This window comes from Lepidochelys olivacea, assembly GCF_965140295.1.
Source record: "Lepidochelys olivacea isolate rLepOli2 genome assembly, chromosome: 1".
Classification (NCBI taxonomy): Eukaryota; Metazoa; Chordata; order Testudines; family Cheloniidae; genus Lepidochelys; species Lepidochelys olivacea.
Window position 1 is genome coordinate 346591673 of NC_140411.1, and position 15795 is coordinate 346607467.

General features: G+C 47.9%; 1 long non-coding RNA gene across 3 annotated transcripts in view; it reads right to left on the reverse strand.

Annotated features, from left to right (window-relative positions):
* LOC311514924 overlaps positions 1-4721 on the reverse strand; it is an 83163-nt gene extending 78442 nt beyond the window's left edge. For 2 of the 3 annotated variants that reach the window (XR_014709979.1, XR_014709981.1), the window contains exons 1-2: positions 4592-4721; positions 3780-3923 (exon numbers count right to left, since the gene is read on the reverse strand). This is a non-coding gene — a long non-coding RNA (uncharacterized lncRNA). The remainder of the gene's footprint in view (positions 1-3779; positions 3924-4591) is intronic. The other variant, XR_014709980.1, reaches the window with a different exon arrangement.
* Between the last annotated feature and the right edge of the window lie 11074 nt (positions 4722-15795).

Consider the following 15795-nt stretch of genomic DNA (forward strand, 5'->3'; position numbering starts at 1 on the left):
ACTTGCCTAAGGCCACACAGGAAGTCAGTGGTACAGCTGGGAATTGAATCCTAGGCGAGCACCCTAATCTCCGAGACATCCTTCCTCCTTTGGGTAGATACCCACATTGAAAACTGCATGGAATTACATGTAGGAGGTTGTGGCTCTTGCAGGTAAGACCCTGAAACCAGGGACTGCTCCGCATGGAGATTAAAGACTCCCTTGCACTTCCCACAAGAGGAAGAGTTTGTTCTGAGATGCTTGGCCAGAATTACCCCTTCCTTGTGTTTCAGTGATTGCTGTTTTCCAACCCAAAAGCAATGCAATTTCTCCAGGAGGGAAGTGTTTCCTGTATGTATGGAGTTTGCAGACAGGCACAGATCCCCCAGCCAGATATTGTTATTAAGTGAAAAGTTACACTGGGTATAAATCAGGGGGAGTTTGATACTCAGGATCTGCAGAGCTCCTCCGGTCTGCTGCTGTAATGCTGCTAAACTCTGCAGGAGGGGAGCTGGAGAGATCCTTAACTCCATCCGCAGTTTGGATGACACTGGATGTTAAGGGCCTGATCGGAAGCCCAGAGAAGTCAATGGAAAGACTATGGAACTCCCTTCTAGAGGAAATGAGAATGACCAGACCTCATGTCTCCAGAACAAAATACAAGACTCACTTGTTCAGCCTCCCCTCCCCACACCCATACCCACTCACCCACCCACACAGCAGAGAAGAGTGTCATATGGGAAGAAGGGAGATATCTAACCCCCTTGTTGGACCTTTTCCAAGAGTGTACTACCCCTTTAAGGGTAGGCTGGCGCCTATGCCTTGGAGAGCCTGGGGTGTAATCAAGGAGGCCCTGCCCTCACCCTAGTGTTGGGCTATTTAAACGGGAACCAGAAGCTAAGGAGAGGGGGGAGTAGAAACTATACAGGCTCCAGTGGGTGCTGCCTTCCCAATTGGGAGCACATATTTAGTCACAGATGCACTGGACCTCACTCCCTCTTAAAGGGGCCAGTCACTGTGTGACAGGTGCTGTGTCGTGTTAGCTCTATCCTAGGGAGGTGTTCAGGTACTACAATGATGAGGGCCTGATGTGATCCTAGATGGATGGATTCGATAGACACGGAAGAGAGTTAACATCATCCCTAATTGCTCCATCTAGCAATGATCCCACTCTTCACACCTCTAGCGCCCTTCATGCCGGGATCGCAAAGCACTTTAAAACATAACGATTTCTGCAACACCCCAATTATCCTCAACATATGGTGCGGAAACTGAGGCACGGAGCAGTTAAGTGATTTACTCAAGCTCATGCAGTAAATCAGTGGTAGCACAGGAAACAGAACCCACGTGCCCCAATTCTTAGTCTGCTCCTCTGCCCATGCTCCCTTCCAAAGCCCACCACTCGCAATCTGACATGTCAGCTACAGCTAAGGGGGCCTGAGCAGCAGGAATTGACTCCTCCAGGGCTGGTCCCTGGATCACGCTGTAATAGGTGCTGCACAGAAATAAGATGGCTCAAAGAGATTTCATGGAGCAGGGGAGGATATCATCGCACAGCTCGGAGACTCTCACCCTCCTTGGTTAACCAAGGCTCAGCGTCACAGATTTATTGCGGTCTCTGGTTTCCTGGCAGCGGCAGCAACCAGAGTTGTTCTAAAACCGAGCAATATTACAGTGACATCAGATTAAAGAGCTTCCATTTCAAAAAACCAGAGGAGACTTAATAGTGATTAGTAACGATGCAGCCACTCGCTGGATTACAGGCTCCCTGATGGATGTGCTTCCCATTCAAGGAAAATACACTGAGCAGTTAGTGAATGATGTCGCTAGACTCTGTGCCCTAAACCCAGCGCACTTAGGATGATATGCAGATCCCAGCACACCCAGAGCTTACAGTAACATTAGCAGCAGCCACACAGCCTGCATCCTAAAAGCTCAAAGTGGATTCACAACTGTCTGCTGTGTTACTGGAAGCTACTTAACATGCTGGTGTCATCCTGGCTCTTTCTCCCCGGCCCTCCTTTGCAGCTTCCCTCCCAGCCTGTAAAAACAAACCCACACAGGCATGTTTGCTGCAGTGTTTCCTAGATGCTTCCTTATTGTTCCTATGAGGCCCCAAACCGTGACCCGAGAACGGGAGGTGTGCAGAGACCGGGAGCTTTCCTACCCACCCAATGTGCAACTGTGATTGCCAGCTAAACCAATGAACGCGCCACTCTCTGCACCTCAGGTCACGTGCCCCTGTCCCGGGGTGGCCAAGCCCAAACATTCCAAAACGCGAGACTGCTTCAAAATCTGAGATTACAAGTAAACGGGGGGGGGGGGGGGGCTCTTTTTCTTTGCCTTCTGGACTTTGAGCGTTCAGATTTAAACTCAGGTCACATTTCCAAGTTTTTTCTCTGCAGTCATGCGGGCTAGAAATGTACTTGTTTCTCTGTAATGAAAGCTGAGATTCTCCTGCAATCATCTCACACCAAGAGCCAGGGCTTGAAGTGAAACAACAAATATAATGAGACCTCACAATAAAAGAGCGAGAGTTGGGAACTCTGCAATTGTTATCAACGCCCAGGCTCCTCACCCCCACAACTAACTTCCTTGCAAGTTGCAAGCTGTACTGTTTAAAGAGGGCCGCGGCAGAATATCGTTTTTTTTAAAAAAGAAATAACTTTAGAAGGCATTCAAGCTGACAATGGCCCCTTTAAAAATGACCCACCATTGAAAAAATACAAGTAAAGAAAACCACTTGAAATGAGGAATGGGGCAGAGAAGGGGCGAAATAGTATTGGCAGCCTGGCTAGAGAAGGACGTAGGGCAGTAAGGACTCGCCATGCATCTGGTCTCCTCAGCTTCCATCCTGAAATACACCTCCAACCAGCCCCTCGACGAAGCTGTCTATGCCTCCCCTTCATCCAGCCCCCTGGCCATGTCTTTCTTATGGGCCAGCAGGCTTAGAAGACTGGGACTCCCTAGTGTAACTTACTGGTCAGCGGGAGGCTGGTAGATGGGGAGCCAGGGACTGTGACAATACCACCTAGCTCTAACATAGCACTTTTCCCTCAGTAGATCTCAAAGGGCTCTGCATTAGCTGCATTTTACACCCAGGGAAACTGAGGCAGAGAGCGGGGGATGTGACTTGCCCAAGGTCACCCAGCAGACCAGTGGGAAAGCAGGGAACTGAAGTGGTCTTTACCCGCTGGGGTGGGGGAGGGGGTGTAGGTTGGGCTGGCTGTGAGCTCTGGGGAAGAAAGGACTGGGGAGATCAGCTCTACAGCACAGACCACGCTGGGAGAGGAGCAGGGCAGGACAACAAATGTTGTGCCACACACCACCATTCAACAGGGAGCAATTCCCATCTGCTGGGTGACTGGCAAACAAGTGTGGCTTTGCACTGGAGCTGTGCAGAAAACGTATGGCTGCAGGATTGCTAACCCCAAACGCTCAACAATCATGAGTCAGGCTCACCAAAAGTCATGAGATTATGTAAACACAATAGATGTGGGGTTCTTTGTATTTGCCTTCTGTTTTTTCAGCCTTTAGGGTGCACCGAGGTCACATTTTGAAGCTTTCTCCACAGCCACAAGGGCTAGAAACTTACTTTTTCTTTAAGAATGAAGGCTGAAATCATTACAGAGCCACATGACTCCAGGAGCTGGGGCTTTAAGGAAAACCGTAAATATCATGCGCCTCCTGACAAAATCATGAAAGTTGACAACGCTGCGTCTGTGCTGCTGTCTTAGGCCCTGATCCCACAGAAATGCCTGCATCTGAGTAGCTCCACGGAAGTCAATGGGATTACTCACGTGCATAAAGCCAAGCATGTGCATAAGGAGTCACAGTATCCAGACTGTGAATGCTCGACATTCAGCTCGGATCCTTGCCCAGTGCCATGTGAATTAAGGGATTTCCTCTCTGCTCAGCTTAAATCTCAGTGCAGCCCTATAATACTAAAATAAGGGCAGTAATAAGCCCCAAACCTTGGACCCCCTCGAATCCGCCAGTATTCGTGCTGAATTCCCAACCATTCCTGATCAACAACCCGACTGGGACTGAACTCTAAAAGCAGTAGTTACCCCGAGGCACCCCGGGGCTATTAGTCTGTAAAGCCTTCATAATTCAGGATCAAGCCACCCCAGGGACCGCGTGCTGCCCTAGCGCCCGTCCCAGCGATTAGGGTCAGGGTGGCATGTACGGCGGTGTGGCTGGGAGGCCAGGCTGTGGGACTCTGGCTCTAATATGTGTTGGTTTTACTGCTAGGTGCCCAGGGGTTTCTGGGCATGAGGAGCCCCCAAGAAGCAACGTCTCAGTAACAAGAAAAGGAGGACTCGTGGCACCTTAGAGACTAACCAATTTATCTGAGCATAAGCTTTCGTGAGCTACAGCTCACTTCATCAACAGTCATTTCTCCTATGAATTGTGCCTTCCTTGGGAATCTTGCATGCCACAGCCACGAGTGGAAGGGAAAGGGTTAAACCGGCCAGAGGCTGCTTTTCAAAGCCCTTTGCTCCCTTCAGCACAATGGCTGCGTGTTCTTGCCTTCCCCAACAGTCCCTGGCCTGAGAGAGAATCCAACTAATTACCTTTCATTACCCAAACTAATTACCTCCTTAATTACCTGGCATCTTTGTTGGTGTAGAGCAGACAGTTCCGGGCCAGGGCTCCGTGCTCACTGGGGCGCTGCCTGGCTGGGGGGAAGAGGTAAGTGGGGAAGCGGGATACCGGGAGGAAGCACAGGCAGGAACGTCTGTGAGGGGAGGGCTCCTGCCTCATACTGAGAATGAGGGGTGATCAGCAGGTTATCTCAAGTGCTTATATACGAATGCACAAAGCCTTGGAAAGAAGCAGAGAGAACTGGAGGTCCTGGTGATGTCAAGGAATTATGACGTGATTGGAATAACAGAGACTTGGTGGGATAACTCACATGACTGGAGTACTGTCATGGATGGTTATAAACTGTTCAGGAAGGACAGGCAGGGCAGAAAAGGTGGGGGAGTTGCATTGTATGTAAGAGAGCAATAGGACTGCTCAGAGCTCCGGTACGAAACTGCAGAAAAACCTGAGTGTCTCTGGATTAAGTTTAGAAGTGTGAGCAACAAGAGTGATGTCGTGGTGGGAGTCTGCTATAGACCACTGGACCAGGGGGATGAGGTGGATGAGGCTTTCTTCCGGCAGCTCGCAGAAGCTACTAGATCGCACGCCCTGGTTCTCATGGGTGACTTTAATTTTCCCGATATCTGCTGGGAGAGCATTACAGCAGTGCACAGACAATCCAGGAAGTTTTTGAAAAGCGTAGGGGACAATTTCCTGGTGCAAGTGCTAGAGGAGCCAACTGGGGGGGAGCTTTTCTTCACCTGCTGCTCACAAACAGGGAAGAATTAGTGGGGGAAGCAAAAGTGGATGGGAATCTGGGAGGCAGTGACCATGAGTTGGTTGAGTTCAGGATCCTGACACAGGGAAGAAAGGTAAGCAGCAGGATACGGACCCTGGACTTCAGGAAAGCAGACTTTGACTCCCTCAGGGAACGGATGGGTAGGATCCCCTGGGGGACTAACATGAAGGGGAAAGGAGTCCAGGAGAGCTGGCTGTATTTCAAGGAATCCCTGTTGAGGTTACAGGAACAAACCATCCGGATGTGTCGAAAGAATAGTAAATATGGCAGGTGACCAGCTTGGCTTAACGGTGAAATCCTAGCGGATCTTAAACATAAAAAAGAAGCTTACAAGAAGTGGAAGGTTGGACATATGACCAGGGAAGAGTATAAAAATATTGCTCGGGCATGTAGGAATGAAATCAGGAGGGCCAAATCGCACCTGGAGCTGCAGCTAGTGAGAGATGTCAAGAGTAACAAGAAGGGTTTCTTCAGGTATGTTGGCAACAAGAAGAAAGCCAAGGGAAGTGTGGGCCCCTTACTGAATGAGGGAGGCAACCTAGTGACAGAGGATGTGGAAAAAGCTAATGTACTCAATGCTTTTTTTGCCTCTGTCTTCACGAACAAGGTCAGCTTCCAGACTGCTGCGCTGGGCATCGCAACATGGGGAATAGATGGCCAGCCCTCTGTGGAGAAAGAGGTGGTTAGGGACTATTTAGAAAAGCTGGACATGCACAAGTCCATGGGGCCGGACGAGTTGCATCCGAGAGTGCTAAAGGAATTGGTGGCTGTGATTGCAGAGCCATTGGCCATTATCTTTGAAAACTCGTGGCGAACGGGGGAAGTCCCGGATGACTGGAAAAAGGCTAATGTAGTGCCAATCTTTAAAAAAGGGAAGAAGGAGGATCCTGGGAACTACAGGCCAGTCAGCCTCACCTCAGTCCCTGGAAAAATCATGGAGCAGGTCCTCAAAGAATCAATCCTGAAGCACTTACATGAGAGGAAAGTGATCAGGAACAGTCAGCATGGATTCACCAAGGGAAGGTCATGCCTGACTAATCTAATCGCCTTCTTCGATGAGATTACTGATTCTGTGGATGAAGGGAAAGCAGTGGATGTATTGTTTCTTGACTTTAGCAAAGCTATTGACACCGTCTCCCACAGTATTCTTGTCAGCAAGTTAAAGAAGTATGGGCTGGATGAATGCACTATAAGGTGGGTAGAAAGTTGGCTAGACTGTCGGGCTCAACGGGTAGTGATCAATGGCTCCATGTCTAGTTGGCAGCCGGTATCAAGTGGAGTGCCCCAGGGGTCGGTCCTCGGGCCGGTTTTGTTCAATATCTTCATAAATGATCTGGAGGATGGTGTGGATTGCACTCTCAGCAAATTTGCGGATGATACTAAACTGGGAGGAGTGGTAGATACGCTGGAGGGGAGGGATAGGATACAGAGGGACCTAGACAAATTGGAGGATTGGGCCAAAAGAAATCTGATGAGGTTCAATAAGGATAAGTGCAGGGTCCTGCACTTAGGACGGAAGAACCCAATGCACAGCTACAGACTAGGGACCGAATGGCTAGGCAGCAGTTCTGCGGAAAAGAACCTAGGGTGACAGTGGACGAGAAGCTGGATATGAGTCAGCAGTGTGCCCTTGTTGCCAAGGCCAATGGCATTTTGGGATGTATAAGTAGGGGCATTGCCAGCAGATCGAGGGACGTGATCGTTCCCCTCTATTCGACATTGGTGAGGCCTCATCTGGAGTACTGTGTCCAGTTTTGGGCCCCACACTACAAGAAGGATGTGGATAAATTGGAGAGAGTCCAGCGAAGGGCAACAAAAATGATTAGGGGTCTGGAACACATGACTTATGAAGAGAGGCTGAGGGAACTGGGATTGTTTAGTCTGCAGAAGAGAAGAATGAGGGGGGATTTGATAGCTGCTTTCAACTACCTGAGAGGTGGTTCCAGAGAGGATGGATCTAGACTATTCTCAGTGGTACCGGATGACAGGACAAGGAGTAATGGTCTCAAGTTGCAGTGAGGGAGGTTTAGGTTGGATTTTAGGAAAAACTTTTTCACTAGGAGGGTGGTGAAACACTGGAATGCGTTATCTATGGAGGTGGTAGAATCTCCTTCCTTAGAAGTTTTTAAGGTCAGGCTTGACAAAGCCCTGGCTGGGATGATTTAATTGGGGATTGGTCCTGCTTTGAGCAGGGGGTTGGACTAGATGACCTCCTGAGGTCCCTTCCAACCCTGATATTCTATGATTCTATGAAGAGGAAGCCCCACTTGACAGTGACCACGATCCCTGCCACTGCTGGCTGTCCATGCTCCCCAAGCTGGTCTCCTCCCTCCGAGTGCAGGCCAGTGCCTGAGCTCCCCGGCGGGTTCCGAACAGAACTAGGCTTCTCACAGGAAGCACCAAAACGGGCACTTTGCCCTTTATGGCTTCACTGTGAGGTACGAAGCCCAGGTGCCACGAAAGCCCTTTCTCCGTATACACTTTTCAGGACAGGAATCTCCATCCCTAACGATGCCACAGAGCGACATCCACCTTCAAGCCAGCAGGGACCCGGTTCACTCACGGCACCCTTCCATGGGGCCATCTGCAGCAACACTGCTGGCTGACAATGGCTGGAGAGGACACGCACGCTTAGAATAAAGAAACTGGCAGATCTATGCACCCGCACGCTTCTATCGTTGTCACCCGCCCTACTGCAACCCCATTTGTTTGCTGTGCCCAAAGCTTGCCTCTTGTCTTAACCTAGCCTGTATGTTCTTCTAGGCAAGGATTGTTGTTTCTTACTATGTATGCGTACTGCACCTGGCTGGCACCAGTCACAGCCCTGATCCGGTTCCCCCTGCTGGACACTCACCAGGTTGTGGTGTCTGGATCCCGACATGCTGCACCTGTGCGTGTTAAAGCTTTCTGCAGGCTCTGCCTCTGGCTCGAGGTGCACTCTCAGGATCAGATTTCTAGCACCCCCATTCTGAAAGTTTAGCCTCCACAGTCCAGTTACCTATGCCCTGAGGCTAATGCTGGCTCCCCCAGACTCCCCAGTTGTTTAAGCATGCCGTTCCCCAGAGCTTCATCCTTGGGGGCATTCTGGTTTACAGTTCACCTCTTCAGGGACATGGGATAGTTGAAGCAAACAGATGCAGGCTTCGCAAAAGGTTTCTATTCCAGTTACTCTTTATCTTAGGTAGCACAAAAGATATACAGATCTAGGCAAAACACCTGCACGCCAGTCCTTGCCTCAGTTTTCCATCACTCAAGTGGCTCTTTGGGCTAGACTCTTTTCAGGGTTCAAGGTGCCCTCTGATGGCCCACACTTTTACATCTCCTTGCTTCTTCTCTGACACACAGCGTCTCTCCGTGACGTCTGCAGCAGTTTCCTCCAGCCTTGGCTGGTCCTGAAGTCAAAAAGCACCTCTCTGCAATGAAAGCATGGCCTTCTGTCCTTCTCTCCTGCCCCAAGCTGCCTTTGTGCGACTGACTGACCCAGTCTCTGTGTTTTTAAAGGGCTGTGCCAACAACTCCTCTCTTCATTACTATTATTTTTATTGATTTGTACTATCGTATTCCTAATCGTCTCATTCATGGACCAGGACCTTTGTATTAGGCACTGTACAAACACAGAACATAGCCAGTCCCTGCCCCCAGAAGCTTACAACAGGCAACCGCCTCTGGAGAGAAGTTGGAGAAAACTGGTTTTTCTAGGTACAATTACTCCTTTGTTTTGCTCAGGCCTCATCTATTCAGGTGCTGATTGTCCTTAATGACTGGCCTATTTATAGACAGAATTGCAGGCGCCACTCCCCTATCTCCCTTGCACAAGGCATATGAGACAAGAACAAGTATAACCATAAGGGCTTAAACATGCAGAGTTCAGAATCTCAAACAAAATTCATACGCTAGACACCCAGTCCCCAGATGGTCACAAGATCTTGGGGCACTACTTTATATAATCATTAGGCTTTCCCTCAGGAGGAAATGGGCAATATATTTGGAGGGCCTGAAAATAGGGACGCTTGAGGCTGTAATCTGAATGGTCACTCTCTCCCTGACCAGCTGAGTGGGGAAAGGTGATGTTGACTCCAATCAGCAAGCCAAGTTCAAGGAAAACATTTGCTAATTGCAAATTCACTGGCCAAAATTCAGAATTCCACTGTCATTTACCGACTGATAAAGAAGGCATCTAACTTTACATCGCATGCAGATTCAGGGCTATCACACCCATCTCTTGGCCAATTAGCATTTATGTTGGAGAGGGTAAGAGAACGGGACTGATCCACAGATTTCCAGTTGTCTTACAGGTGAACTGCAGCATGAGAGGCAGGGTGGTCCAGTGGCTAGGATACCTGGGTTCTTTTCCTGGCTCTGCAATTGATGTTCTGCACGACCACGGGGGAGTGGCTTTACTTCTCTGTTTTTCATCCCACCCACGATCTGCCCTGTCTACTTAGCAAAGTTTTTGGGGCTCAAATTAACTAACTCTTACCACGTGCCTATACAATGCCTAATGCAACAAGACCCTGATCTTGACGAGGGGCCTTTAGGTGCTAATGGACTACAAAGAAAGCTATACACAGTAAATCACATTAAAAAAATTGGTTCTGTTCTGTGCTCTACAAAGTATGTATTCTAATCCGCAACCACACCACGCCTCAGCTGGAGAAAGGGATATACGCTTCAGGCTACTGCCTTGAGGGATATTCCTGTTCAACACCTCCAAAGACCTTGCCCTGGTCCTTCAGCAGAGGAGGACATGGACCAATATTCCCGTTATTTCAAATGCGGGTGGGGGACTGCAAGGAGATGTAAAACCCTTTCCCCTTCCTGTCGAGAGAGTCTGAGTCAGTATTTTCATATCATGCTAATAAATGCTAATTGGGTCAGAGAAAGGAGCAATAATCCTGCAGCCTGCCTGAGCAGCATAGCTAGGAAGTGTCACAAAATGCCAGTAAGGCTGTACTTTGCCAGCTAGCAGATTTCACAATGGCAGATAGTTTCCTTGAGCTTCGCAGCTTGACAGTACTGCAGAGAAATGGGTTTCATCCTTGGCTGTCAGCACCAGGCACCTGTCTGCCATGCCCCTGGCTTTTCCCTCATTTATAGATTTGACAGCAAAGGTGTAAGGCAAATGGGGCAGCCTTTCAAACTTGACATGCAGGCAGCATAGCAAGACAGAAATAAGAAGGAAGTACTAAAACCAAGACCTTGTTACTAGGAGGCCTCTCCTCAGGTACAAGACTTCAGTTCCAGAGATGACATTTAGCTGCACCAGATGGAGTCCCACCTGGATCTCCCCACTCCCCAAGACCTCCCAAAAAGGGCAGATCTAAATACAGCAAAGCAATGGCCTTCTGAGCCCTGGAGCTGACCCCATCACTCCTCTAACTGCATATAAAAGCTAATATGCAAGTGTCTTTCTTATTTTAACTGAATGCAGGGCTACCTTCAAAGGTGAAAGTGGCATCTCGGCAAGGTTATGTAATCACACACACACTCAAGGCTCTCCAGAGGAAAAGTACCAAGAGGTAGGGGCTGAGGAAAGAAAGCCTAGTGTTTTAAGGAGTTCTGTACTGGGAAAGCGTTTGAGTCCCGGGGCAGGACTGGTTACTCTACCACTGTTCAGTTGGAAGAGTTACTGGTTTGTTAAGCAGAAACAAAGAAAAAAGAAAGATCATAATGATGAGATTAGCCCATCACCATTGCTCTTTCTACTTCCAGTCTCACCATACCTGGCTAAAACCTTGGGCAAAACTGTCCTCTTAGACCACTGAGGAAAGCTAGCTAGAAGGCCAGTGAGGATATAGATTTTTTGGTATTATTAAAAGGTCCCAACTAAGATCAGGGCTCCATTGTGCTGGGAACTGTGCACAGAGTCAGGGACAGGCCCCTGCCCCAAAGACCTTACAATAGAAGTCGACAAAAGAGCCAAAGAAAACTACTAGCACCCATTTTGCTGCTGGGGAACTGAGGCACAGAGAGACTAAGGGTAAACATTTTCACAAGCATATAAGTGATTTAGGAGCCTGAGTCCAAGTTAAAGTGAACAGGACTTAGGAGCCCAAGCCACTTAGGCTTAAATTTTCACGAAGTGACTTGTTCAAGGCCACACAGGGAGTCTGTGACAGAACTAAACATTAAATCCAGTCTCCTTAGTCCAGGTCCAGAATCTTAACTACAAGATCTACCTTTTATTATAAGCCGAGCAACTCCCGTATGGTTGCATTCTAAGGAGCCATTTTCTTTCACTTACACAGTTTCCACTTTTTACCTTTGGCAGATTTTTTCTGTCTGGGAGAGAATAATTGTGGGAAGTTTAAGCTAAAATGGTCCAGGTTTTTTCAAGAAAGAAGAACTTCCCCCTCTCTCTCACACACGCTTTTCCTGTTCTAAAAACAATTTTAATTTTTAAAAGCTTGGGCAGCGGTAGATGGTAGAATATTGAAAGGTGGCAGAGAGGAAGTCTTTAGATGTGTGGTCTTTTTTGGTGGCCTGATGAAAATTGGTTCGTATTAAAGTGGTTGGAAAATTACAAACATTGGCAATTATAATGTGATCGCTTAATTGCCTGCCAATGGTTTGGCTATTACTGCACACATATGCACAGCTTCGAAATTTCATAGTCCTCCTCTTTGATTAGCGAGGATGTCCTGGGGTGGAGGCATAGTGTGAACTGGATTCCAGATGAGTCCTATGATAAGCATATGGAAACTGGTAGGGATTGCAAGCCCTACAGAGATGTACCTAGAATGAGGACACGGCTCCTGCCAATCATTGCGCATGCTGAACTGCAGAGAGTGCTGGACTACTGACTAGCGGATACCCCAATATGGTGGTTTTTATGATTCAAAACACCTAAGAAATTCATGCAAAAGCATACATTCAAATATCAGTACAACAGCAATGGAGCACTTGAGGAAGGTTGGTCCTGTTAACTGGGGGCTAGCTGGGTTCAATTCCCAGCTTTACCACAGATTTCCTGGGAAACTATGTGGAAGTCACCTACTCTGTGCCGCAAATTCCCCGATGTGTACAGCGGGGACAGTAGTGCTCCCTTACCTCACGAGTGTGATGGGGATAGCAACACTGAAGATTGTGAGACGCTCAGATCCAGTGGTGATGGGGGCCAGATAAGCATCTGGATTGAATAGAAAGGAAGTGATGTAGTTAAGGCTGCCTGAGCAAAATGGGACCTTAGACTCCTAGATTTGAAAGTCTGAAGGGACCATCATGGTTGTCTAGTCTGACCTCTTGTACGTGGCAGGCCACAGAACCTCACCCACCACTCCGGTAGCAGACCCCTAACCTCGGGCTGAGTTACTGAAGTCCTCAGATCATGGTTTAAAAAGACTTCAAGTTACAGAGAATCCACCCTTTAGTCTAGTTTAACCCTGCAAGTGACCCGTGCCCCATGCTGCAGAGGAAGGCGAAAAACTCTCAGAGTCTTTGCTAATCTAACCCAGGACAATATTCCTTCCTGACATCAAATATGGCAACCAGATCTCGAGCATGTAGGCAAGACCCACCAGCCAGACACCTGGGAAAGAATTGCACATGCCCATCCCACTGTAGGTGTGTGTGCCCAGTGTGACACCCCTAAGTAGGGTATTAGCCCACGCAACCAGGTTGCATGCAGCTTCTGCAGACTTTCTGGCTCTGGTGCTTATCTGAGACATTTGTAAGGCAGCAACTTGCTCATCAGTCCATACATTTGGCTCCCACTATGCCCTCTCTCAGCAGTCCAGAGATGATGCCACATTTGGTCATGTGGTCCTAAAATCCTTGTTAAGAACAGCCATGCTGGGTCAGACCAAAGGTCCATCCAGCCCAGTATCCTGTCTTCCAACAGTGGCCAATGCCAGGTGCCCCAGAGGGAATGAACAGAACACGTAATCATCAAGTGATCCATCCCCTGTTGCTCATTCCAGCTTCTGGCAAACAGACGCCAGAGACACCCCAGTGGTGCAAGTAGAATTCATTTCTTACCGGTACGCTGCACTCATGGGAGGGACACAAAGGGGGGGCACCAGCTAAAGGAGGGCACTTGACTTCCCCACGTGACTCCTCCTCACCTGCCTCCAGCCCAGGGCCCCCATGTTTTCCCTATCCCCTCCCCATGATCCCTATCAAAGTCTTATTCAGTAAGATGGAACTAATGGGGGCTGAGGATGTCTCCACCCTTTAGACCATTTTGCAGCAGCGCAAGGTAGCAAGAGCACTTGTACTAACCCAATGGGTACTGCTGAGGGAAAATATCTCCAACAACAGTGCACTGGGAGCACATATACCTACGGGGAATGGCCACGTGCAATCACTCAAAGAATAGGTACAACTTTTGTCTAGAAAGTGTCAATCTAAAGAGACATGGAAAGGGGACTTCCAAAATCCGCTTGAGTAATGGCAGATGATCTATAGCCTCCTGAAAAAACTTAGAAGGAGGGGCTAGCACTGCCTGCCTTCTTGGCAGAATAACTCAAAGTTCCCACAGTCTAAGGTTAATTTGAATGACTGGGTATAGGGAGGAAGAGACATAGAACTTAACTCTATCCTGTTACACTCCCATAAATCCTGGGTAATTCCAGTGATATCTATGGCTTTATTCTGGGGTTCCAGCAAACTCTGGCCCACAGACTGGACCAAACATCCTTTAAAAGTTCAAGTCATGTTCTAGAAAATCAGTTGCCCCAAAACCCAAGTACCAAATGTTAGCGACCCTGCTGCTGACACTATAGAAGATGTTTCAAAGAGCAGAACACCTCAAACCCCTGAACGCAGCTGGAAAAAGCAAGCAAGTTTGGGTGCCACTGGTCATGGCTGTCAGAATGGGAAATTAATAAACAGCTGGCAATAGAAATTAGATAGTTTAGAGGTGGCCCATCGCTGCCTAGCGAACTGTGTTCTGTGGTGTTCAAGAGCTCACTTGGGAAGTTGGGAGGAAGTTTGTTAATAGAGAAGTTTTTTCAGGGGAGGGATAGCTCAGTGGTTTGAGCATTGGCCTGCTAAACCCAGGGTTGTGAGTTCAATCCTTGAGGGGGCCATTTGGGATCTGGGGCAAAAATTGGGGATTGGTCCTGCTTTGAGCAGGGGGTTGGACTAGATGACCTCCTGAGGTCCCTTCCAATTCTGTGTATTCTAATAAGAGAGACCTTTTCCCCCAGCATCTCTCTTTCTGATTTTACAGAATCATTTGGCCTCAAAAATGTCAGTCCTTCCTCAGTGCTGCATTTTGCTGCCAATTCAAAGACTGGCAAGGAAAAATCTGCCAACTTCTTGGGTCTCGGTTATAAATGAGAACATTATAAAGGAGAATTTGTGAGTTAGTTCATTTGTAAACACTACAGCAAGTCACTGTGTAAACATGTCGCTTGTGTTCCTATTATTTCTCTCAAGCAGTTTACCTGGCATCCCACACTGCATGCCAGGATTTTCCTCTCCTTAAGTTACCACAGTTCCTTCACACTTAAAAAAGCCCAGCTTCTTTTTATACTATTTAAAAAACAACCACCACCCAACCCTTTAATTAATCTAATCACAAAGCATCTTGATAATTAGGGTAGGAGAGTCACTGAAAACGTTGTGAATACAAATCAGATCTGCAGGTGCACTTGCATGGCAGGATACAGTTCTATTGCAGCCAATTAGGGAATGAGAACAAGTAAATAAATAACAGAGGGTTCCAGATATGTTGCTCATTTGAAACTTTTATCATCATGCAAAAAATTTTTTAAAAAATTGCTCTACAGGCTGTAGTAGCCATTCACATAAAAATACAATTTGAAATCAATGAAAGTACTACCAGGTTTGGCCCTGTTCATGTTACTCAGAGAGCAGGAATTGGTTTGATAGAGGGTCTTTCATATTCAAGATAATCTCAACGTATTTTTCAAAATAAGGAGTTAGATGCAGATGGTGCAGGGGCAAATCAATCAGCAGTGTGCTGTCAAATGGATCAGCTGTCATGCGCACAGCATTGGATGGAACACCAAGGTAATCCCCTACTCTTCAAAAATGAGCAAGGAACCTTCTACCTGCTTCCGAGGCAGGTTTAAAGTTTTGTCTGGAGGAGGGTCTCTCTCTTGCAGGGCAGCGTCTTCCTGGCCCAGAACTACAGCATTAGCAGTAGAAGACAGTGTAGTCTAGTATTTGAAGAAACCTAATCCTGACATTGGCTTGCTGGGTTATGAGACAAATCCATGTTCCATAGTATTCTAACCTGTAAAATGGGGAAATCTAACACCTGTGCAAAGTGCTCTGTAATCCCTGGGTGAAAGTTATTACCTATGGGTATCATTATTGACCCCAGTTCTGGTGTGGGCATGGAACGCACAATTCTATGCGTTAGGAGTATGAGCAACACCAGCTGCAACTGACACAAACCACAATTGGGACATTAGCTGACTATGAACAGAGGAAAGAAGCAGACCAGATTGAAACATCAA